Genomic DNA, 24,562 nt, shown 5'->3' on the forward strand with positions numbered 1-24,562 from the left:
GCATTTATATGCGGCCCTCTATATGTGATACCAAAATCGCGTAGAAACCGGCAGCGGCGGCTTTTGCGGGCGACGACGCATATGTCCAAGGTATCTTGCATACTGCCTCGATACGACATTAGCAAATATCTAGCTGTAAGGAGTTAATATACCTGATGACAAAACATAATATAAAAACATTTATGCAAAAAAAACATTTTATAGAGCACATTAATAGCACATTAAATACAGTGGACTTGTATCGTCAATAAGTGCATAATAAAAAGACAATGCACTTGCTCTTCAATTTGATGACCCACTGTATCATGTGAAAGCCATCTGCCAATCACAGACTCATATACATATATCCTAATATATATATAATATAAATGCTATGAACTCATGCACATGCTCAGTAGTAGCTGGTGTCTCAGAAAGTGTGAATATAAAAACAATGTTCTATCTGAATTGTGACAGTTTAATTTTTACTTTAGGGTCCCTTAATACTTTTGAAAGACATTGGGAAGACGTCCTTCAAATAGGTCTTGTAATTCCCATAAGGCCCTTCATAACATTCCCTCCATGCCAAACGTATTTGCAAAGCAAACTGCACAAGGAAAGGAACTTGAAGAATCTCATTCTTGTGTCGCCCCAATGGCTGCACACGGCATTGTAATGTCACACGTCAGATCACAGTGGGGCAAAGTAAACAGGCTGTTATAAAAGTGGGACAAGGTGCTTCTGATTTTAAAATTATTTTCTGTTCCTTTTGTTACAAGCTGTGTGTGTGCTTTTTCAAAGCTATTTAAGAATAATATAACATTTCCCATTATTAAAAAAAAAAAAAAATCTCACACCACAATATAAAACTAAGCATGTGCATTTGTGTATTTCGTTGCACTTTCACAAGAAGAAATCAAGCTTTGAAAAGAGCCAAATGCTGCAGGCCTCAGCCATTTTCGGCATTTGTTCCCTAACGAAGCACACAAATGCACATGCCTAATAGAAACATATCACATACTCTAATTAAGACTTTTGGCCTCCACTTATCATGTAGCAGGTTGAGAAGGTTCCTAGCTAGTGAACCTGTCTGCTCTTGCACGCGGTTGCTTGTGCATTGCCACCCCCCCTCTCTTGCGCAACCAATCGTGTAGAGCAGGACCAGTCAATCATCCTGGATAAATGAGTGTGGATATACATTTTAAACTCAAAATGACATAAAAACAAACTTTGATTCCAGCCTCCTTCTTTGTTTTTAAAAATAGACCTTTATTGTCACATTTGGGTCATCAAATGACAATGTTTTGAGCCTGCTATAGACCCTTAATCATGTCTAGCTCAGCCATGATTAAGGGTCTGTAGCAGGCCCAAAATATTGTCATTTACAAGCTGATGACCCAAATGTGACAATAAAGGTCTATTTGTAAAAAGAAACTTGGCTGGAATCAAAGTTTGTTTCTATGTAACAAGTTTCTGGATGTAGCAGATCAAGGGTTCTATGTCCCTGAACAAGAAACTTTGTGTGCTGTTTTCCAATACTGATTGAATAAATGTACATAAAACCTTTCTTGATAAACTGCAAGACACAAAAGCATAACTCAAGATCACTTACTGATCATTGAACAGAAATTCTTTTTTTTTTTTTTTGAGGTTTGCCATTGATACAACAATATAGACACGTTACAAACTGTTATCCAAACATACAATCAGAAACATAAGCAGCGTGCTGTAGTAATATCACATGTACAATCATATAGCAATATATGAGGGTTTAAATGTGCGAACTCTAAGCTATACAGAAAGCTAATCTGCAGCTTTTAGATAATTCTGGACAGCAAAGACTTCAGATTTTTGGTTTTATGATATAGAATCTGCAGCAAAGCCTTCCAACTGGCACACTGAGTCACTTTTGGGCTTCTTCTATCTTCTTCAAAATAACTGTAGAGAAGGCAACTGTAATATATGGGACCACTTTTGGATCCCAATAGTAATAAAATTATCATAGTAATATACAACACAGAATATGTCCAAATTATATTATTATTTTAGGTCGGCCAGAGGGGGAGAAATGTGGAATTGGGGTAGAGGGGTGGTCTATTCATTATGGAAAAAATAAGAGGATACCTGTAGGGATATCCTAAAAAGGGGGCACACCAAAATCATGTGTAAACATCAAACAAAATAGGTTGGAATAATAATAAATCAAACAGTATCAAACAGTATCAAGTGACAAAAACAAATTGTGTTGAGCACATCAAAGTCAAAGTTGATTCAAAAACAAATACCAGTTCCTTGAGTGTTAATAATGTCCAAAATAACAGCTGGGGAACGATGACCAGTGTTCCAATGGTATTAAGGATAAACAAGCTGCTCCACTTTAAAACCCGGTGTGTTGGGTGATCTGTAGAAATGAAGAAAAGGAAAAGGGGCGCCTCCTAGTGTATTTTATACAACTGATATGTAGGATTAGAAGTAAAAAGCTCACCAGAACAAGTTGCATCGTGCTGTGACCGGTGCTCAAGAGCAGGCTAGCACTTTTCAGAGGCTAATACACTGATGAGTGCGGTCCGGGAGAGACTCCAGGGGTACTTGGTTCACCAACGGACAGATGAAGAAATAATCAGCACGATTTGGAATCAATACTTCCAAAAGAAAAGTTTAAAAACAACTCTTTATTTCCTTGCAACGTGTTTCTCGACTGAATTCTCTGGTCGTTTCATCAGGCAGTAAAAAAACGGATAAAAACAATCATCATTAACATCTTTAAATACACATGTCATGAATAAGACAGGATGTTGTATGTTTAAAAAGATCTAATAGGCTCACATTAAATCTATCACGTGTTTTTTGTTTACATAGTATCAACGTATCAACGGACAAATTAAAACAGGAATATTGCACTCAATCGGTCTTTTGTGGTTTGTTTACATTGTATCGGGTTGAAATAAATCTATTGCACTAGATTATTATTATTAGATTAGATACATGCTAAGTGACCGAGAATTCTTGTCTATACAATTTTTTATATATAAAAAACTTACAATTTATTTGTTGACTACATTTCTTGTTAGATAATTAGCAAACCATAATAAATTCTAAATGGTTAGCATGTTCACTAGCATATATTCAAATCACAAATAAAACATATATGTGGATTTTCTGTAAACATATAACCCGTGAAAGTGCATTCTCTATGGGCATGTAAGACCCATCACATATACGTGTGATTGTTTGCATATTTCCAACCTCAAGGAAGAAATCGCTGTACCATTAAAAACTATCTATTAAAAAACTCTAGGTAAAATTAAGGACTAGTGGATTCTTGCAGGTTGGATTTATACTCTCCAAAGAGAGAATGTACATAAGGGCAAATTAATATATGTTTGTATACCAATTCTGTGATACCAGTATCGCATGATTTATCTAAAGTCTATCAATAAAATAAAAAAATATAAGTCCTTCAAACTGGTATATCTGAAAAATTACAAAAACAAAAAATGATGTATAAATTATAAATGAATTATTTGAATCACTGTGAATCCTGCATTAACATGTATACCTTATATCTACATATTTGTGTGAGTGTCCATAGCATTTCTGATAAGGACCTTAAAAATTGTTTTTTTTAAATATATATATATTCTGGCTGTGATCAATAATAACAAGACGATAGCGGATACACTGTGAACATGAAAAACTGTAAAAAATTGCTAAGATCATTTCATAGAAAAAAATGATAAAACTGTAAAAAATGAATAGGATAATTTCATGGTAGTTTGAGATTTGACAACCCAAGTCCAAATATTTTTGTAACTTGCAAACTTCTCACTACATAATAGAGGTGAACAAGGGGATGTTTTAGACTGAATAGTGGTGCAAAGAGTCAACTGAATGATGACGATAAATATGATGATGATAAATGTATATGTATTTGTATACAGGGAGTGCAGAATTATTAGGCAAGTTGTATTTTTGAGGATTAATTTTATTATTGAACAACAACCATGTTCTCAATGAACCCAAAAAAACTCATTAATATCAAAGCTGAATAGTTTTGGAAGTAGTTTTTAGTTTGTTTTTAGTTATAGCTATTTTAGGGGGATATCTGTGTGTGCAGGTGACTATTACTGTGCATAATTATTAGGCAACTTAACAAAAAACAAATATATACCCATTTCAATTATTTATTTTTACCAGTGAAACCAATATAACATCTCAACATTCACAAATATACATTTCTGACATTCAAAAACAAAACAAAAACAAATCAGTGACCAATATAGCCACCTTTCTTTGCAAGGACACTCAAAAGCCTGCCATCCATGGATTCTGTCAGTGTTTTGATCTGTTCACCATCAACATTGTGTGCAGCAGCAACCACAGCCTCCCAGACACTGTTCAGAGAGGTGTACTGTTTTCCCTCCTTGTAAATCTCACATTTGATGATGGACCACAGGTTCTCAATGGGGTTCAGATCAGGTAAACAAGGAGGCCATGTCATTAGATTTTCTTCTTTTATACCCTTTCTTGCCAGCCACGTTGTGGAGTACTTGGACGCGTGTGATGGAGCATTGTCCTGCATGAAAATCATGTTTTTCTTGAAGGATGCAGACTTCTTCCTGTACCACTGCTTGAAACTGGCAGTAGGACTGGGAGTTGAGCTTGACTCCATCCTCAACCCGAGAAGGCCCCACAAGCTCATCTTTGATGATACCAGCCCAAACCAGTACTCCACCTCCACCTTGCTGGTGTCTGAGTCGGACTGGAGCTCTCTACCCTTTACCAATCCAGCCACGGGCCCATCCATCTGGCCCATCAAGACTTACTCTCATTTCATCAGTCCATAAAACCTTAGAAAAATCAGTCTTGAGATATTTCTTGGCCCAGTCTTGACGTTTCAGCTTGTGTGTCTTGTTCAGTGGTGGTCGTCTTTCAGCCTTTCTTACCTTGGCCATGTCTCTGAGTATTGCACACCTTGTGCTTTTGGGCACTCCAGTGATGTTGCAGCTCTGAAATATGGCCAAACTGGTGGCAAGTGGCATCTTGGCAGCTGCACGCTTGACTTTTCTCAGTTCATGGGCAGTTATTTTGCGCCTTGGTTTTTCCACACGCTTCTTGCGACCCTGTTGACTATTTTGAATGAAACGCTTGATTGTTCGATGATCACGCTTCAGAAGCTTTGCAATTTTAAGAGTGCTGCATCCCTCTGCAAGATATCTCACTATTTTTGACTTTTCTGAGCCTGTCAAGTCCTTCTTTTGACCCATTTTGCCAAAGGAAAGGAAGTTGCCTAATAATTATGCACACCTGATATAGGGTGTTGATGTCATTAGACCACACCCCTTCTCATTACAGAGATGCACATCACCTAATATGCTTAATTGGTAGTAGGCTTTCGAGCCTATACAGCTTGGAGTAAGACAACATGCATAAAGAGGATGATGTGGTCAAAATACTCATTTGCCTAATAATTCTGCACTCCCTGTATACATAAAATAAAATCATAGTAGAAACTCCGGGGAAAACTTCTCCTGTAACTGCGGAGGTGAAAGTTTTTTGTCCCGATTTAAAAAAAAAATACCACTTTTGTTTTGATTAGTGTTGTTTGATTTAAAATGAACATGTTTAACTTTTTTTGCTTGGGGCCAATTTATGTCTTAAAGTGGGTGCTCTTCTATATACCATTCTTGGTTTGTGACTTACAATATTTTTAAGAACCGGATCTCTTAATATGATGTGTCAGTGTTTATTTAATATATTTTGTATTTTATAATAGTCATTATATTGTGTAATGAACATTACATCTTCATTAGGGAGCCTAACTACTTTGTGTTATGTTCTAAAGAAATTAAACCATGTCCTCATAGATAAACCATATGGAGTCTAGTGGGGGAACTGCTAGGAACAATATAAAAGTGAATTCAAGTAGCTTATGAGTGAAAATTCAATCTTAATATATACAGTCTCAACTTGTGTTATCCTCCACACGTGATAAAATAAACAAACTGCTCTTCACCATCTCAGCCGCTGACCATAAAGTAGCAGCTAGGAACAAAAAGGTTATAATAATAGTGAGGGAGTAGGGTGTTATGGGTAATGTAACACATACTGCGTTGACCAGTATACTGTTCTAGTTAGTAGAAAATACAATTATTTAATATGTAAACTATGCATATATATTCAAGAACCCCACCTGCTCTGTTAATGTATACACTAACTTAACACTGAAGCTCGATTCCTAATGTATAATAGTGAAGCATGGCATAAGTGGAGCGATGGAATATGGGATAATCATCCACTCAGCACTAATGTGCAGCAAATCTAATAAGTGTCCCATAGTCGTATATGTGTATATATCCAGCATAAAGGTCTAACATATGGCTATAACTATAGTTTCAGTTTAACACTGAATCACTTAGAATATATATAGATAAATAGCACCAACTGTCCCCGGCTACGTTTTTAGAGGACATTATAATAACTAGAAATAGGAGAAGTTACTAACACAGTTTGCACAAGAAAAACAATGGCTATCACAAAATAACCATTAGCATGGCATATATGATAACTGTTGAGCATTCGACTATAACCTGTTTATGATATCTATATTAGTCCAAAGGACAATGTCATCCATAGCATCATTATCATATGTAGATCTTAATAAAGGTCTGGTATATGGCTATAACTATAGGTTCAATTTAACACTGAATCACTATATATATATATATACAGGGAGTGCAGAATTATTAGGCAAGTTGTATTTTTGAGGATTAATTTTATTATTGAACAACAACCATGTTCTCAATGAACCCAAAAAACTCATTAATATCAAAGCTGAATAGTTTTGGAAGTAGTTTTTAGTTTGTTTTTAGTTATAGCTATTTTAGGGGGATATCTGTGTGTGCAGGTGACAATTACTGTGCATAATTATTAGGCAACTTAACAAAAAACAAATATATACCCATTTCAATTATTTATTTTTACCAGTGAAACCAATATAACATCTCAACATTCACAAATATACATTTCTGACATTCAAAAACAAAACAAAAACAAATCAGTGACCAATATAGCCACCTTTCTTTGCAAGGACACTCAAAAGCCTGCCTTCCATGGATTCTGTCAGTGTTTTGATCTGTTCACCATCAACATTGCCTGCAGCAGCAACCACAGCCTCCCAGACACTGTTCAGAGAGGTGTACTGTTTTCCCTCCTTGTAAATCTCACATTTGATGATGGACCACAGGTTCTCAATGGGGTTCAGATCAGGTGAACAAGGAGGCCATGTCATTAGATTTTCTTCTTTTATACCCTTTCTTGCCAGCCACGCTGTGGAGTACTTGGACGCGTGTGATGGAGCATTGTCCTGCATGAAAATTATGTTTTTCTTGAAGGATGCAGACTTCTTCCTGTACCACTGCTTGAAGAAGGTGTCTTCCAGAAACTGGCAGTAGGACTGGGAGTTGAGCTTGACTCCATCCTCAACCCGAAAAGGCCCCACAAGCTCATCTTTGATGATACCAGCCCAAACCAGTACTCCACCTCCACCTTGCTGGCGTCTGAGTCGGACTGGAGCTCTCTGCCCTTTACCAATCCAGCCACGGGCCCATCCATCTGGCCCATCAAGACTCACTCTCATTTCATCAGTCCATAAAACCTTCGAAAAAAATCAGTCTTGAGATATTTCTTGGCCCAGTCTTGACGTTTCAGCTTGTGTGTCTTGTTCAGTGGTGGTCGTCTTTCAGCCTTTCTTACCTTGGCCATGTCTCTGAGTATTGCACACCTTGTGCTTTTGGGCACTCCAGTGATGTTGCAGCTCTGAAATATGGCCAAACTGGTGGCAAGTGGCATCTTGGCAGCTGCACGCTTGACTTTTCTCAGTTCATGGGCAGTTATTTTGCGCCTTGGTTTTTCCACACGCTTCTTGCGACCCTGTTGACTATTTTGAATGAAACGCTTGATTGTTTGATGATCACGCTTCAGAAGCTTTGCAATTTTAAGAGTGCTGCATCCCTCTGCAAGATATCTCACTATTTTTGACTTTTCTGAGCCTGTAAAGTCCTTCTTTTGACCCATTTTGCCAAAGGAAAGGAAGTTGCCTAATAATTATGCACACCTGATATAGGGTGTTGATGTGATTAGACCACACCCCTTCTCATTACAGAGATGCACATCACCTAATATGCTTAATTGGTAGTAGGCTTTCGAGCCTATACAGCTTGGAGTAAGACAACATGCATAAAGAGGATGATGTGGTCAAAATACTAATTTGCCTAATAATTCTGCACTCCCTGTATATATATATATATATATATATTTATATACAGTACTAATTGTCCCCGGCTACTTTTTTAGAGGACCTTAAAATAACTAGAAATAGGAGAAGTTACTAACACAGTATACACAAGAAAGACAAGGGCTACCTCGCAGTAACTATTAAGCATAGCATATATGATAACTGTTAAGAATTCAACTATAACCTGTTTATGATATCTATATTAGTCCATAGGACAAAGTCATCCATAGCATCATTCTCATATGTAGAACTTATACCATGGAGTCATAACTTCTAATCTGCTTTCACGGAGGTCCAGGGCAATGAACAAGTTGAAAAGAGCTTGGTCTTTGAGAGCTCGTTTTAGCTGCCATTTTAGAGATATTGTTATCCAATGTGTTGTTCTCTTGCATGGATGGTGTATTCTGGGAACTATTAGACAGGGCAGACTTTCTATTTGTAGTTCCAGCAAAAAATGTAAAAAGTAGGTTAGCAGCTCCATCAACATTCCCCGGTAGAAAAGCGCAAACACAGTTCCTGGCATAGAGACATATCAGCATATAAGCGTATAGGTATGTGTCCAGGTTAGGATCCACTAGAGGAAACTCCACTGATCTAACCTCAGGGGTGCAACCATGTATCGGCTGCGGTGTACTTGATGTAACTAATGCATCATGTTTAGATATCTCCCCCCTCTGTGAGCTCCAACTATCATTCATAGCAGTGGAGAGGATATCCCCTCGCTCAGTTGCGGCGTTAGGACTATTAGGCAAATGTGGATTATCTTCCCCACAATAATCCACTGAGTATCCTCTCTCACCTGGCACATCAGTCGTGACTGGCTCCAGTTGTCTGTCTGTGGTATACCGCTGAGTTTTGGACAGCCTTGGAACTATTGTTATTAGTAAATGCTCCATAGCGGTAAACTGGTCGTCTAGTGTCCGGAGTAGTTTCTTCTCCCACATGGCCGCCATTATTATTGGTTCTGCTGTGTTGTTATTGTCAATAACAGAGTTATTTGTAATATAGTATGATGAGCTCTGGTGGCTTTACCCAGTTTTCTGGGGGGGGGGGGACCGACAGCCTAGATCTCAAGGTTTTCAGTGTCTAATCAGATGTCTGCAGTAGCCTAGTTAGTGGCTTTTGAAACCAGCAGCTTCGTGGGCCTTGACAAAGAGCATAGATTAGGATATAATCACCAAACAGGGTCCAGAGATTCTCCAGGGTAATGCTAGGCAGGGTGTTACCATTAGGATCACAAATAAAGGTTCCGCTATCACCAAAACCTGCAATAGCTTTCTATAATTGATTAAAACCCCCAGAGCTCCTGAGTTGTGCGTCCTATCGCTTCGGCAGTCAGCTCCGCCACCCTATTGAACAGAAATTCTTAATAAGCTGCAAGCTACATATCAATAACAGAGACACATTTTATATCAACCTCTTTATCCAATCGTACATATATATACGCTGTGCGGTAATTTGCCTATCATACCGCAAAACATATATATATATATACGTTGGAGTTTGATGAAGCTCCAGCAGTCTCGGCAGTTACGTTACAGCCGAGAGCTAGAGTTCTTGAGCTCCAGGCATCTGCCCGCATATCAAACCTGAGCGCAATCGGTGCTCCAGTTTCATATGAGGGCAGATTCCAGATTATTACAGATGGTGACTCTCTTGGTGACGGCGGGAGGCGTGGGAAGGAATCCGGGAGGTAGGTGGGCAATCCAGCAGTGGAGGTGTAAGGGAGGTGGCGGAAGTGGGATGGCGCAAAAAATAAAAATATAAAGGGAGGGATGGGGACTCAGGGACCTCCCACACCCCCATCCCACCTTTTTTTCCTGTAGTGTAGCTCCCAAACTAATGATCATGGGAGGTGGGAGTTGGGGGGAACACTACACTACAGAAAATAGAAAAAAAAGTGTTTTTAAAGGTACTGACAGACAGCTGCCAGTACCTAAGATGGCGGGCACTAGTTAGAGGGGGGTTGGGTTAGATTGCTGTTTGGGGGGATTAGGGAGATTCATTTTAAAAAAAAATGCCTTAAATTTTCATATTGGCAGACTGTCTGCCAGTCCTAAAATGGGGGTGAGGGAGGGAAGAGAGCTGTTTGGGAGGGATCAGGTAGGGATCAGGGGGTGGGAAGTGTCAGGTGGGAGGGTAATCTTTACACTAAAGCTAAAATTAACCTTAAAAGCTACATAATTAACCCCATTCACTGCCAGGAATATTAGGGGTGGTGCACAGCTGCAATTACCAAAAAGCAATGGCAAAGCCATATATGTCTGGTATTTCTGAACAAAGGGGATCCCAGAGAAGCTTTTACAACCATTTGTGCCATGATTACACAAGTGGTATGTAAATAATTTCAGTGAGAAATTCAAAGTTTGTGAAAAAGTTAACATTTTTTTATTTGATCGCATTTGGCGGTGAAATGGTGGCATGAAATATACCAAAATTGGCCTAGATCAATACCTTGGGTTGTCTACTTAAATATATATATATATATATATATATAGTTTTGCAAGTTAAATCATAAAAACTAGGCTCTATTTCTGTTTATATGGAGTGATAGCAAAAATGCTAATAATTCTCTGGTATTTTGGGGCAAGTTTTTCTCTGACAGTCCCGGTAGTGAAGGGTTTAAAATGTTATCAGCATGAACATATTTTGACAGCAAGTTCATAGACAGATTTTAAAGGGATATGAAACCCAAAAATGTCCTTTTGTGATTCGGACAGAGCATACCATTTTCAAAAAAAGATTCTGATTTGCTTCTATTATAAAATTTGCTTTGTTACATTGGTATTCTTTGTTGATACTCTTGCAGATGGATAACATTCTTGCAAAACTGCTGCCATAGAGTGCTCCAGAAATGGGCCGGCTTCTAAGCATATGTCCCTGCTTTTTAACAAAGGATACCAAGAGAACAAAGAAAATTGATAATAGAAGTAAATTACAAAGTTGTTTAAAATCACATGCTCTATCTGAATCACGAAAGGAAACTTTTGTGTTTTATATCATAACATTATTTTTTTGTCTAAAACTAAATAGCTGCATTCTCTGTTGTGTGACTGCTACAACTAAAAGACTTTTTCAATTTCAAATGTTGTTTCTATAGAGTAGTAGCCTTGGAACCTACATAGCATAGATGCCAGTTATATATAGAGAGTCAATAACTGGCCATTGCAACCAGCCATAAGGAGCACCTATTATGTTGTGCAACCTGTATAAATTAGCTGTTTAAATATTTGTTTCATATATTGGCTTTCTTTCTGAAAAACAATGTTTTTATTTTTAATTAAAATGACAAAGAATAGGTTCATCAGACACACACGAAAAGATACAAAACAACAGAACTTTGTAATATAATCTTATTCAAATATAATCAGACACAAGAAAAATATTCACATTAATTCAGGCAGATTTACTCGTTTAGAATATTTGAAAATAGAAAGATTTTACAGGAATATGTTAGTGCTTTTGCATTCATTTTTGTAATCTAAGTACTGGTGAAGGACAATTTGTGGTTATTAATTTTGATGTACTGGAAATAAGTGATAATAAAACATTCACCCGCAAGAACACCAGAAAGTCAAAATTCTGTAATTTTCCATTAAAACTCAAATGTATAAATAAATAAATGATACATTTTGTCTCCAACCACCAAGTAGACTGTAATCTCTCTAGGACAGTGTTTCCCAAATCCAGTCCTCAGGACCCTTACTCAGGTAAGGTATCTTAACTAGAGCACAGATGAAACAATCAGCTCACCCATCAGCTGAATAGAACCTTCTATTTCTTCTGTACCAGTTTACCTTCCCTGTCTGATCTTTATAGCATGGCCGAATCTGTAAGGGTGGTACAAATAAAGATAATAATAATCTTACAGAGACAGCACATTCAGTAGTACATTTCAAATACCATTAGTACTTTATAATATACTTGCTATGTACAGGGTAGACCGTATGCATGCACGTTTGCTTGATCACACACGCTCAAGGTCCAGATCAGTTTGACTTAAAGGTCTAGAAGCTGAATACTGAAGAAACCAGATCTTTGATATTTTTACTATTTCTCGAATCTAGTGAGTTGACCAATTCTTCCAGAAGTTGCTCTTGCAGCTACTTGGGGGTTTCCCTTTATTTAGGAAACATTCTGCTGAGTGTGAAAGCTTTCTAAATATATAATCACCTTGCTTGCTGCCGTTTTTTTTTAAATTATCTCTCACCACCACTTGCCTTATTTAGAGGAACCAATCTGGAATTGTCACTAGAGTAAGCAAAACTTATCAATGTCATTTTGTTGGATAGATATGTGGATATTTTTGGATAGATACGTATGTGTCAGAGTTATAAGCTTGTGAAGTAAGCAGTCTTACTTAAATTAAATGCTCTGGTTGAATCAAAGTTTCATTTTGACTTTACTATCCCTTTAAAGTAGAATCAACAAATGCATGATAAAAAGACAATGCAATAGCACTTAGGGGTAGATTTATGAAGCAGCGGATGCTGCTTCCGACCCACTCAGCTTCAGTTCCGCCTAAAGCGGAAGTTAAGAAGCAGCGGTCCTAACACCGCTGCTCCTTAACTCGTTCGCCACCTCTCAGGTGGTGGACAGCAATCAGCCCGATCGAATACGATCGGGTTGATTGACACCCCCTGCTAGCGGCCGCGAATCTGCAGGGGGCGGTATTGCACCAGCAGTTCACAAGAACTGCTGGTGTAATGATAAATGCCGACAGCGTATGCTGTTGGCATTTATCGATGTGCGGCGGACATGATTCGCTATAGTTACTTTAAGTACTTTTTCTATTAAAAACACAATTATAATATTATTGAAGGGCTTCCGTTTTCTATCATCAAACAGCAAAACACAGTAGCCTATCAATGAAAGCCTCATATTTTCATTTAAAAAGTACAGTGAGCCGGCATGCACTCCGTCAAAGAAAGAAAATTGCTTGCCACCCATACCTGACCCGTCTTATTGCAGGACTATTGAAGGACATGGTGAATACTTATTCAGGAGCATGGACACGTTTTGGTTTCTTTGTGGTTGAGGATATATATGTATAACAGTCATGTGAGCCTGCATTGTGGAACCTCAAATCTTATCTTGTATGTACCTTGTTATATGGATAAAGACTACTTCACTTATCAGATGGACTGCCTTTGCAAGTCCAAGTCTATCTAACCTTATTGTTTAATGACTGATTGATTCACTATTTAGACAGACCACTTTTTATAGTAAGTAGATTTATTTTTCATTAATGTGTTAATTTAAACATCTAGAACACTAGTGGCTGCACGTTAGATTAATATTTTACATGTAAGTAAAGGTAAGGGGGCCTATCTATCAATCTCCGTATGGAGCTTGAAGGCCCGTGTTTCTGGCGAGCCTTCAGGCTCACCAGAAACACCAGTTATGAAGCAGCGGTCTAAAGACTGCTACTCCATAATCTGTCCGTCTGTTCTGAGGAGGCGGACAGACAACGCCACAAATCAACCCGATCGTATATGATCGGGTTGATTGACACCCCCCTGCTAGCGGCCGATTGGCCGCGAATCTGCAGGGGGCGGCGTTGCACCAGCAGTTCACAAGAGCTGCTGGTGCAATGCTGAATGCGGAGAGCGTATTGCTCTCCGCATTCAGCGAGGTCTGTCGGACATGATCCGCAATGTCGGATTATGTCCGGCAGGCCTTTCATAAATAGGCCCCAAGGTATCAGTGCTTGAACAAGTGTATTAATTATAGTATCAGTGATCATATATGAATTTACTTAATGGGTCAGCAAATACCTTGTAATTACATGACATTACTGTTGTTTTGCTAAAGTATAACAAATCAGCCAGGTTTAAACATTTTTAAAACAAACTAACATCTTGTTTGCTGCAATTGATTTTCAACAGCAAAACTCCACCCACCATTTGCCTTATTTGGAGGAACCAATCTGAGCTTTAGGGGTCGATTTATCAAATGTCTGTCTGACATGATCCGACAGACATCGCTGAATGCCGACAGCATACGCTGTCGTCATTTAACATTGCACAAGCAGTTCTGGTGAACTGCTTGTGCAATGCCGCCCACTGCAGATTTGCGGCCCATCTTGATAAATCGGCCCCTTAGTCTGTAGACAACAAGGCTAGTCACTGTCATAAAGTTTAGTATAAAGTGAATTGTTTTGCAATCATTATCTGTTAAAGCCAGTTAGGAAAACATACAGTATGTAGCAGGATTTGCCGTGCAAGTTAGCAGGGTGCATTTAGAAATTCCAAACTCTTCAGAGCTACATTACATAAAAAGAGGGCAAAATAAACAATGAAAGTATATAGCAAACTTGTTTTATTACGCATAACTAGGCATTTTATATTGAAATCACAAGGTGTTTACTTTTCCTTTAGGGGACATGGAAGTCATAATTAAATTAATGATTTAGATATAGCCCTTTTTTCTTTTAAATCTAATTTACTTCCTTGTTCTGGTATTCTTTGTTGAAACTTGAATATGAATTTTAAAATATTTTGGCCCCAATTACAAGTGGAGCGCAGCTGTTAAAAAGTAGCTTGATATGTTGTGCTCGGCCTTCAGCTTTCAATAATGCTCCATCAGGTTAAAATGTTTGACCAAAGTATTTTTTTGCTCCTGATGCACATATAGAACATCCTATGCTTTCAAAGTGGTAGTAGCGCACACTTTGCGCTTTATGAATATGGTAGCATTCACCATCCTACCGCTCACACAATAAATATCAACCATTCATTTAATAGAAAGGCAAAAATGCAAACGGTATTGATCCACAATATATTGCACACAAATGGTGTTAACACTCCATACCATTTGCATTTTGATGCTCCACTTGTAATTTTTCCTTTGTATGAATTTTTATTTTTTTTATTTTTTATTGAGGTTCTATATAAGGCATACATAAAATAAGAAAAAAAAAACAGGACACAATGTTACACAGGTATCATAGAAATTTCAAAAGCATAGTATGTAGGTAAAATGACTGTTATTCTATATGCCTCCCAGGTGACACAAGAGGCCGCTGTTGAACCTCAGTTGTAAACTCATAACCTTGGATAGGGGGCTGTTTCTAGTAAGAGAGACCACTTTTGGATCTCCTAATGAGAACCTCTTTTTTATAGTTTTAATAAAGTCTCCTAGAATCTATAGTGAAGCCCTAGAACTATTTAGATCTTAATAGCTTCAAGAAAGGCACTCAAGTATGTAGGAGCACACTAAAATGTAGCAGCATAAATGATAATCATCTTGGTTTCTCTAGAGGGGGAAATGACTGCATATCTAAATTCTAACATAACAAGGAACATAACAAAATAGGAAATTTGCATCACAAAGCATATATAATGTGGCCATTTAACACATAAACCATCCATCATCTTGTACCCAAGTCATACATTATTCTCCCAGGGTTCATACTCCCCCCTTAGGTATTGTAATAAAGGGCAAGGAAGCCTGTTTGCTACAACTCTGACAGGGCTTGTAAAGTAAATGGGCTATAGTAACATACATAACCTACTATGTCACCCCTAATGTACCACATAACTCTATATACGAACAAAGGCATTAGAGTCAGTGATTAACTAATTTATAAATATCTAGGGTCTGGGCACAAGCAAGCATAAAGCCTAAAAAGGTATCATCAGCCATCTGGCGTCACAAGGATATGCTTGAAAGCAACCCGCTCTTCCTATCTAAAGTTAAATGTGCCTGTGTACCCATGTTCTATATCTAGTTACCCTTCACATAGCGGCATGTAGGTTACACAGTAGGTAAATTAGGCAAAGTATAGACTATACACCACAAAGTTTATTTAGAGAAGTGTTCGTCGGCAAAGGTCTCTGCACAGGATACTACTCACAACTAAAGTAACAAGGTGGCAATTTCCTTTCTTGAAGCGTCTAACCTATGCCAATTCGTCTTTTTGAGCAGACCCAGAAGGTGAAGCCCTTTGAAAGTCCACCTCTCCATGCTAGAACTTTTGGCCTAAAAGGGTGAGAGTGGAGTTTCGTAATCCCAACGTTAGCTTTGCTAATAATCGTTCCACTAGCCTGTGGATATTCGGAGTCTGGTGGCAGGCATAGCAGGCTGAGGGACTCTGTAGGTTTAGGCTACAGCGTGACTGTAACGGCACTCTCATCCTGCAACCACAGCATCATACGCTGTCAGGAAATGGAGCCTCGGGGATCTGCCTGCGTCTGCAACAGCTCTCTCATCCACTTCGGCTGTTGTCTATTTATGCTTCCGACATCAACCAAATTTCCAGTCTCCACCATGGCTGATAGAACTGGGCGATATTCAAATCCCATAGCTGATGGCTCGTCCTGATCCAGATGCGGTGGGACTATTAGACCCACAGCAGACATTCTCACTTCCACTGGCGAGGGCCATGGGGATACCACCAAATGTTTCTCGCTCTCTCCACTATAAGTGGTCGACATCTCTGGCATTACATGAACTTCAATTATGTGGGGACTTATGTTGGTCGGTGGAGGTGCCCCTTCACAGCGCTCACCTTCATTAGTAGGTTCAGCGGGAGGTATAGGATATTTCCCCAGGTCGCCGTAGCTCTTCTTGTGTAGCTCACGTTTTTGGTAGATCCCATCAAAGCAGTTTTTACATAGCTTATGTAGTTTTTGGAAATGCTCTTCTAGTTGATATAATAGTGTCTTCTCCGCTGTTTTCTCCATTTTAGCAGACATTTAGCCCTGAGAGATCAGTGCTAAGAAAGGTCCTGCAGTGTCTTGCGGGGTTTTCACTGCACTATAACGACAGACGCAAGTGCCCTGCCAGGGGGGTTGAGTAACAGGCTGCAACCTTAAAAGTTCTCCGGTAGGCTGAATTCAGCGTCAAATCCAAGAATTCTCGTATCATTCACAAAAGCCTTCTGTAGAATAATAGGTGAAAATTACTATTTGATGGGGTGATGGAGAGAGGATTGTGTGTGGATTAGTATTAAGATTTGAAGAAGTAGTCAGTCTTGCGACCTATCATGGCCGCCGCCCGGAAGCAACATCACCAGTACAAGGGGGTTATATTTTCTAGGATTTTGTGTATTTTTATAGCACATTATACATCTGAAAGAGATACACATTTAAAGCAACAGACTTTCACTAATTTATTATACTATAATCATGTTGGGGATAAAAAAATGTAGCTCTTTGGTTACAAAATGGCCATTCATAGGGAATATGGTGCAGTCTACAAGTTATGTATTTTTTACAACAATGGATAATCCAGCATTATTCCCTGCTCTAACGTTGTGCCGGAGGGGGGGGCGGCATTGCACAAGAATTCTCTTGTTCAATGATAAATTTTGCCATTCAGTCAACATCGCAAGTGGTTATTGCAGGTGGACAGGTTCACTACATGCGCACCTGTCCGCCTGCAGGGGTGGTAAATCTTACCCCATTGCCTTCAATATTTAACAAAGAAAATGAGATACGTAAAGCACTCTTATAGTACAAAACTAGTAAAATGTGGGTATTTTTCTCTTGAAGGAGCATTTAATCCTGAAATAGTCTAGACTAAGGTGAGGTTTGGAGTTTTGGGAACACCATTTGAGAGATCAAGGGTCCCAGAGAACTTAAATTGAAAAAATACTTCATTTGAGACATATTGATTTTATTGACGAATATAATCAGATGTTAACTAGAAGCTAATGAAAACTGATGAATACGCTTTAAAAAAATAAAATACAAATGAGGGTACAAAGCAGAATAAATGAATAATTTAGAAGTGCTCTTTGCTCTATAGTCAATAAAACCTGATCAGGAAACTAGGTGCATAAACACTTGCTGCAACATTGTAGCATCTGTAAAACAGTCCACTATATGCTACCTATCAAGAGTCTATGGGACCATTGATCTAAAGCTCTCTGGTCTGGAAAGATTATCTAATCCATATTAGAACATCCTTGCTGGAATTTCCGGCTGGGGGCGGAGCGACCAGGTAGCTTGCAGGTAGCTGCTGTCTGCTTCGTCGGTCCTATGTCCTTTCCCGCGGACGAAAGGATTTGAGTTATCTCCAGCCTCCGAAGTGTGCCTTGGCCTTTGAGAAAGCACTTGGTCCGGCATCCGATCATATTGATGATCTCGGAATAGAAATTCACAGAAGGCTGAAATCGCTCTGTTGCTAAGAGCACTCCTCCAAACCCTCACGTTTGAGGGAGAAGATATTGAAGTGTAAGGAAGCCAGGATAACCAGCTGCACCTGGCTCTAACCATCACACTTGGACACTCTGCCTAAAAGGTAACATCACTTGGCATACCGTTGCTGTCTACAGATGGTTTAGGGCCGCAAAGGAAAGCATGGAAGATATGAGCAGCGCATAGGCATACCGCAACCCCAGGAGCCATACTAAACTGGGTAATACGGTAATAAGCGCGGCTGTGGGTGAGCGCAGTCTGAAAAGCCTCAGATAAAGTGAACGGTGGTGGGAGACGAAGTAGTCAGATGAAATACATACCTATGATATCTGCCAGAAACTCCCCATCTGCCGGGAGAAGCCGTGTCCCAGAAGCGAGGTCGAGTTCGCCGGAGGAGAAGGTGTGGAGCCGGTGTCTGAGCCTTGGACCAATCCGGTGGTGGATTGTCGACACACCCTCGTTTTGCTAGAGGCGCGCCCAGGGGGGCCGTGAAGACTGGTCTGCTCGTTTGTTTGTTTTCCCTTTGTCTCCTGCTGCGAAATACCCGACAGAACAGGCTCACAGTTTCAGCGGCACATAGGTGAGATGGAAGCTAATCAGTTATAAAGCTGTCACGGTAATATAACTTTGCCTGGACGTTTGTGTACCTGTGCCCAGGAGACGGTAAGCTCAATTAGAGCAATTTCAAAGAGAAACTCTGACATTGGTTACAAGTTACATTTTTCTCAGCAGCACGCTTGATGGGTGACCTGTAAAAACTTTGACACTAAACATCTTTGGATCAGTAACTGGGTGTTTTTGAGACACATGATCCGGCTGCTACATAAAATTGCAGTAATATGCATATCACCTATTATTCCCCTTAAGATAATCTGGGCAGCATCATAAATGGCCCCTAAGGGATTTTGTTAAGATGTTTCTTATATACTATATTGCTCTGTTTTAGAGGGGCAACACTGCATTACTGTATGGTAAACCTTAATTGAATATAGGCAAATCTAAATAACAAATGTAAATAACTATCAGTATCAAGGTTTGCACTAATTTGGACTTCAATTGTGGACTGCTCTACCATAAGTCTAAATGAAATGTTATACGATATTGCCCTTAAGTCTAGATATTATTGTTTGGGCCATTACCTTTAAAGAAAGAGTGTAGGGAGTGGGGAGATATTGATGCAATTCTTGTTACGTAACTTGATGGAGAACAATAACTGTTTCTGCACAATAGTAGTAGCTGTTCTATTTGTTTTATATCTTTAGGCTCAGCTATGTATCTAACCTGTGCAGCGTGTAAGGCCTAATATAACCCTGTTTTCTGTGTCTAGGCTGTTTACTAAATATCAAGCTTTAGATACTGTGTGTCATACACATCATAAAAGTTCTTGAAAATAACTATATATAGATGTCAGGGAAACTGGAAAAGTATCAGGGGCTATTTTGGTCTCTTGTCTTAAATATGGAAAATTTTGCTGAACCGCATTTTTAGGTTATATCACAATACTAGACTAAATTTATTCACATTATTTTTTTTATAATTTTTTTTTTTTTTTTTTTCACTTCAGAGCTCACTGAGACTCACTGATTTTGTCACTTTTTTACTTCACTATATGTGTGATAGTGGGATCAATACAGCCCGCGTTCAATTGTGGCTTTTTTTTTTTTTTTTTTTTTTCCCCACTGAGACTCACTGTTTTTATCACTTTCTTTTTTCAGCTTTTTGTTCACTTGCTGAAATTTTTTTTTTTTTTTTTTTTTTCCACTTATACGCACTCTGTCATATACCCTAAGGGTTGACAGTGTTTGATATATATACGTATATATTCACATATTGCTGTTTATATATAACACAAATCACATTTGCACTGAGGTGAATGGAGAGATTTATCTCCCAGCAGAAAGGTTCTTCACCTATAATGCCACCTAAACCAAAAGACAAGAGAGGTAACCCGAAAAATATAGAGGTGCCCCAAGACACCTCGCAAGAACATGGAGCAGGGAATTTTTGTTTTAATGACATCTCAGAATTTGCCGCGGAAGTGGCGAAAATGATGGCTCCACAGCTAGATGCAGTTAAACAAGAAATAAAAGCAGAGATTTTTAATCTCTCGACTGAGATTAGGCAATTTACAGCCAGAATGGAGGAGGTCGAGACGAGAGTGTCTGACTTAGAGGACAGAGTGAATTCTATTGGTTCTGTATCAACCATTCAGGACAAGGCCATTGCTCAATTACAAGCTCGAGTAGAGGACCTCGAAGACAGGTCAAGGCGGAACAACTTGAGAGTGATTGGCCTGCCTGAATCGGTTGAATACCAAGACGTATTACATTTTGTCTCTGTCACTCTGCCTCAGGCGCTCCTGATTCCCCCTCCCCCTACGCCATTTCTGATTGAGAGATCGCACAGAGTAGGGGCACTTAGAGAAAACAATACTACACTTAAACCAAGGCCCATTATCTTTAAGTTTGTTAATTATCAAGATAAGGTATTATTTCTGACCCACTATAGGAAACTTAATTCCCTTAATATTAACTCTCATAGAGTTTGGATCTTTCAAGATTTTTCTTCAGAAACTAGGGCCAAAAGAAGAGAGATGACCCCTTTTTTTGACAAATTTTTGAAAGCTGAATGCAGTGTTAGACTGTTATATCCAGCTAAACTTATAGTTAATAAGGCAGGAATGACTTATGTAGTGAATAATAGCGTGGAAGCAATGTCTTTATGCAAAGAAATGGGTATCCCTTGAAAAGGTAGCAGAAATGATGATGAACGGTTGCGTAGATGAATATTAACAGAATATAGAATGGAGTATATGGTTTTTCTTTTTACTAAATTGGTGTGTTTTAAATTTATACTTATAAATTTTTGTGTTTTTTTTTTTTTTTTTTCTTCTTTCTCTTTCTTCTCTCTCTCCCTCCCATTCGTCCTCTCTTCTCTCTCGTCCTCCCTCTCGTACCCACCTCCACTGCAAATTTGTTTATTATGTTATTTTCAGGAGTATAATGTATTTTATTTTTAATATTATATACTATGGCAGTACCATTTAAGTTAACCTCCTGGAATGTTGGAGGTATAACCTCCCCAATTAAAAGAAAAGCAATAATCAAACAGATGGCTAAAACTAGAACGGATATCGCTTTCTTACAGGAGTTACACTTAAAAGCTACTGAAATTCCGAAACTTCAGACCAACTGGGTAGGGGAAGTGATTGCTGCCCCTTTTAATGCTCGCAAGAGGGGAGTGGCAATTTTATTGAACAAAAGACTTGACTATAAGATAGAATCTTCCATCATAGATTCAGAAGGGCGGTTTGTAATTTTAGAATTAACACATAATAATACCCGATATGTATTATGTAACGTATATGGACCTAATAACATTGATAAAGCGTTCTGGGATAAATTAGTTATACATCTTCACAAATTCACAGGCCAGAACCTTATTATAGCGGGGGACTTTAATTTAATAGCAGATCCTTCTCTTGATAGGGTTAAAGGAGTAAGTAGTCCTACCCCGGATAGAAAGACCCGCATTTTGCAGAGATTTTGTTCACAATTGGGATTAATAGATATCTGGCGGTTACAGAATCCGGATCTGAGATCCTATACCTGCATGTCAAAAGGCCAGCAGGCACTCTCTAGAATTGATTTTTTTCTGATCGCTGAACCCCTGATTGGCCTAGATTGGGAAGCGGAGATAGGGGATATAGTGATATCAGATCACGCCATAATCTCATTAACTTGTAACTCTCCACGGCCAGATAGAGCAATGAATCAATCTATATTTTTTCCAAAATATCTAATGAACAACCTTAAATTTAATAACTGGTTGATCGAGCAATGGCGAGAATATGTGAGTTATAATCGAGACTATGAAAGCAAACCTGAAGTGTTTTGGGAAGCAGCCAAAGCTGTGTTAAGAGGCAAAGTAAAGGCGTATCTATGTAAAATGAAAAGGAAATCTAGGCAACAAGAAATTCAACTGTCCCATCATGTTAAGAATACATATAGTACATATCTTGCGGATCGCTCGACCCTTCACTGGCGGAAATATATTTCCGCTAAATCCACTCGAGATGTTTTTATCAAACAGAAAACTAGAGCAGAAATACTAAGGCAAAAGGCCCTCTACTGCGGTTATGCGGGTAGATCCGCTAAATTTGTGGCGAGATTGACCAAATCTAACAACAGAAACAAGATAAATGCCATCAGAAAGGGAACCGAGAGATTCACTTGTAGTAAAGATATTTCTAGAGTTTTTTATGAATTTTTTTCGGAACTATATGAGGCAGAAGAGCAAGATATAATAACTGAGACATTTTGGGGCAAATTTAAGGTTCCTAAAATCCCCCCTGAGAGCTTAGCAGAAATTAATGCTCCAATTACTATAGAGGATATTTTGGAAGCAATCGCAGCCGCTAAGAATAATAAGGCAGCAGGTCCTGACTGTCTGCCCTCTGAATTTTACAAAATTTTGCAACTACATATCGCTCCATCTTTAGTTAAGTTATTTAACTATTACTTTATCGAACATAATAAGTGTTCCCCCTACTTTGCGGCAGCGGTAATTTCTCTAATTCCCAAAAAAAACAAAGATCTTGAGTCGCCTGGTTCATACAGGCCTATATCAGTTTTGAATGGCGACTATAAATTGTTAACATCGATGCTCGCAAAACGATTAAAACCGTATCTCGGCTTAATAATTCATGAGAATCAAGCGGGATTCATGGCTGGGAGAAACCCCTCCAGAAACACGCGTAAGATTATGACATTAATTGATTATTTCTGGTATAAGTTCAGCACAACTAGGCATAACAGGATGACAGATCTAGCACTTTTAACCATTGACGCGGAGAAGGCGTTTGATCGCGTCTCCTGGAAGCACTTATTTTTTTCCTTAGAGCAGTTTGGACTGAAAGGACATGTGCAAGAAGTGATTCGTATTATATACTCTAACCCAATCTCTTCATTGCTTATCAACGGAGAGTTATCACAACCAGTGGAATTACATAGGGGCACACGTCAGGGATGCCCCCTATCCCCGTTACTATTTAACATCTCATTGGAACCACTAGCAATTCTTCTGAGGCAACAACTAGACGGGATTCGAATTGGGGCATGGAAATTGGTTCTGCTGATGTACGCAGACGATATACTGCTCTGTTTAAGCAATATTAATAAGAATCTTCCGATATTTTTGGATACAGTTAATATCTTTGGTAAGATTTCAGGGTTTAAAATTAATGTATCCAAGTCTGAACTACTCTGGTTAAATAAAAAAGTTCGAACGATAAAACATCCCTTTAGAGAAACCGCACAGATAACTTATTTAGGGATTATATTAAACCCGAACCCACAAGAATGGTATAATCTGAATTACAATAAATGTTTTTCAGAATGCAAGAAAAAGATGGAAGACTGGATAAACCTCCCTATTTCTTTATCCGCTAGAGTCACGCTCATAAAAACTATTTTGTTCCCCAAAATATTTACCTCATTCAGAATATTCCACTACATATTCACAAAAAAGACATAGTAAAATTTAATAAGGCATGCTCCAGATTTTTTATGGCAGGGCTCTAGAGCACGAATTTCGGTAGTACGATTGATGAACAATCTAGAAGCTGCTGGGTTGGCACTACCTAATATATCTCTTTACAGTCTTGCAGCACGGGTTAAAGTGGCAGTGGACTGGTTGACAAGACAAGATCAAGTATCTTCAATAGAATGGGAAACTGCATTAATAGCTCCTTATCGCTTAGATGCTATCCTACACTGCCCAATTACAGCTTTACCAACACAGATCTTTATGTTAGAAACTTTTAAGAATATCATTATAGCCTGGCAAAAGTTCTGTGTGAGTCTGGATATATCGCCTCATGTGTCTAAATACTTATCCATCACCGGGAACCCTATTTTTATGCCAGGAATTACAGATGAGGTTTTCAGATCTTGGTTCAGCAAAGGGTTAGTCTATGTAGCGCAAATGATGAACACAGATTTAGAACCTTTAACGTTCGGGGAAATCAGCAACCAATTTGGATTATCAAACAAAGAGTTTTATGCCTATCTACAGACAAGGCACCTTATATATGAACTTAAAAAAAATTACGGGATAGAATGGTCACTGTCCGAGATTCAAA

General features: G+C 38.7%; 1 long non-coding RNA gene across 1 annotated transcript in view; it reads right to left on the bottom strand.

Moving 5' to 3' along the window:
- Nucleotides 1–1,591: 1,591 nt before the first annotated feature.
- The window catches only part of LOC128663051 (uncharacterized), a 47,399-nt gene continuing 24,428 nt past the window's right edge, over nucleotides 1,592–24,562 (bottom strand). Inside the window, exons 2-3 of the long non-coding RNA XR_008402826.1 lie at nucleotides 12,029–12,105; nucleotides 1,592–2,686 (exon numbers count right to left, since the gene is read on the bottom strand). This is a non-coding gene — a long non-coding RNA (uncharacterized LOC128663051). The remainder of the gene's footprint in view (nucleotides 2,687–12,028; nucleotides 12,106–24,562) is intronic.

This window comes from Bombina bombina, chromosome 6 (genome assembly GCF_027579735.1).
Source record: "Bombina bombina isolate aBomBom1 chromosome 6, aBomBom1.pri, whole genome shotgun sequence".
In the NCBI taxonomy this organism is placed as follows: Eukaryota; Metazoa; Chordata; class Amphibia; order Anura; family Bombinatoridae; genus Bombina; species Bombina bombina.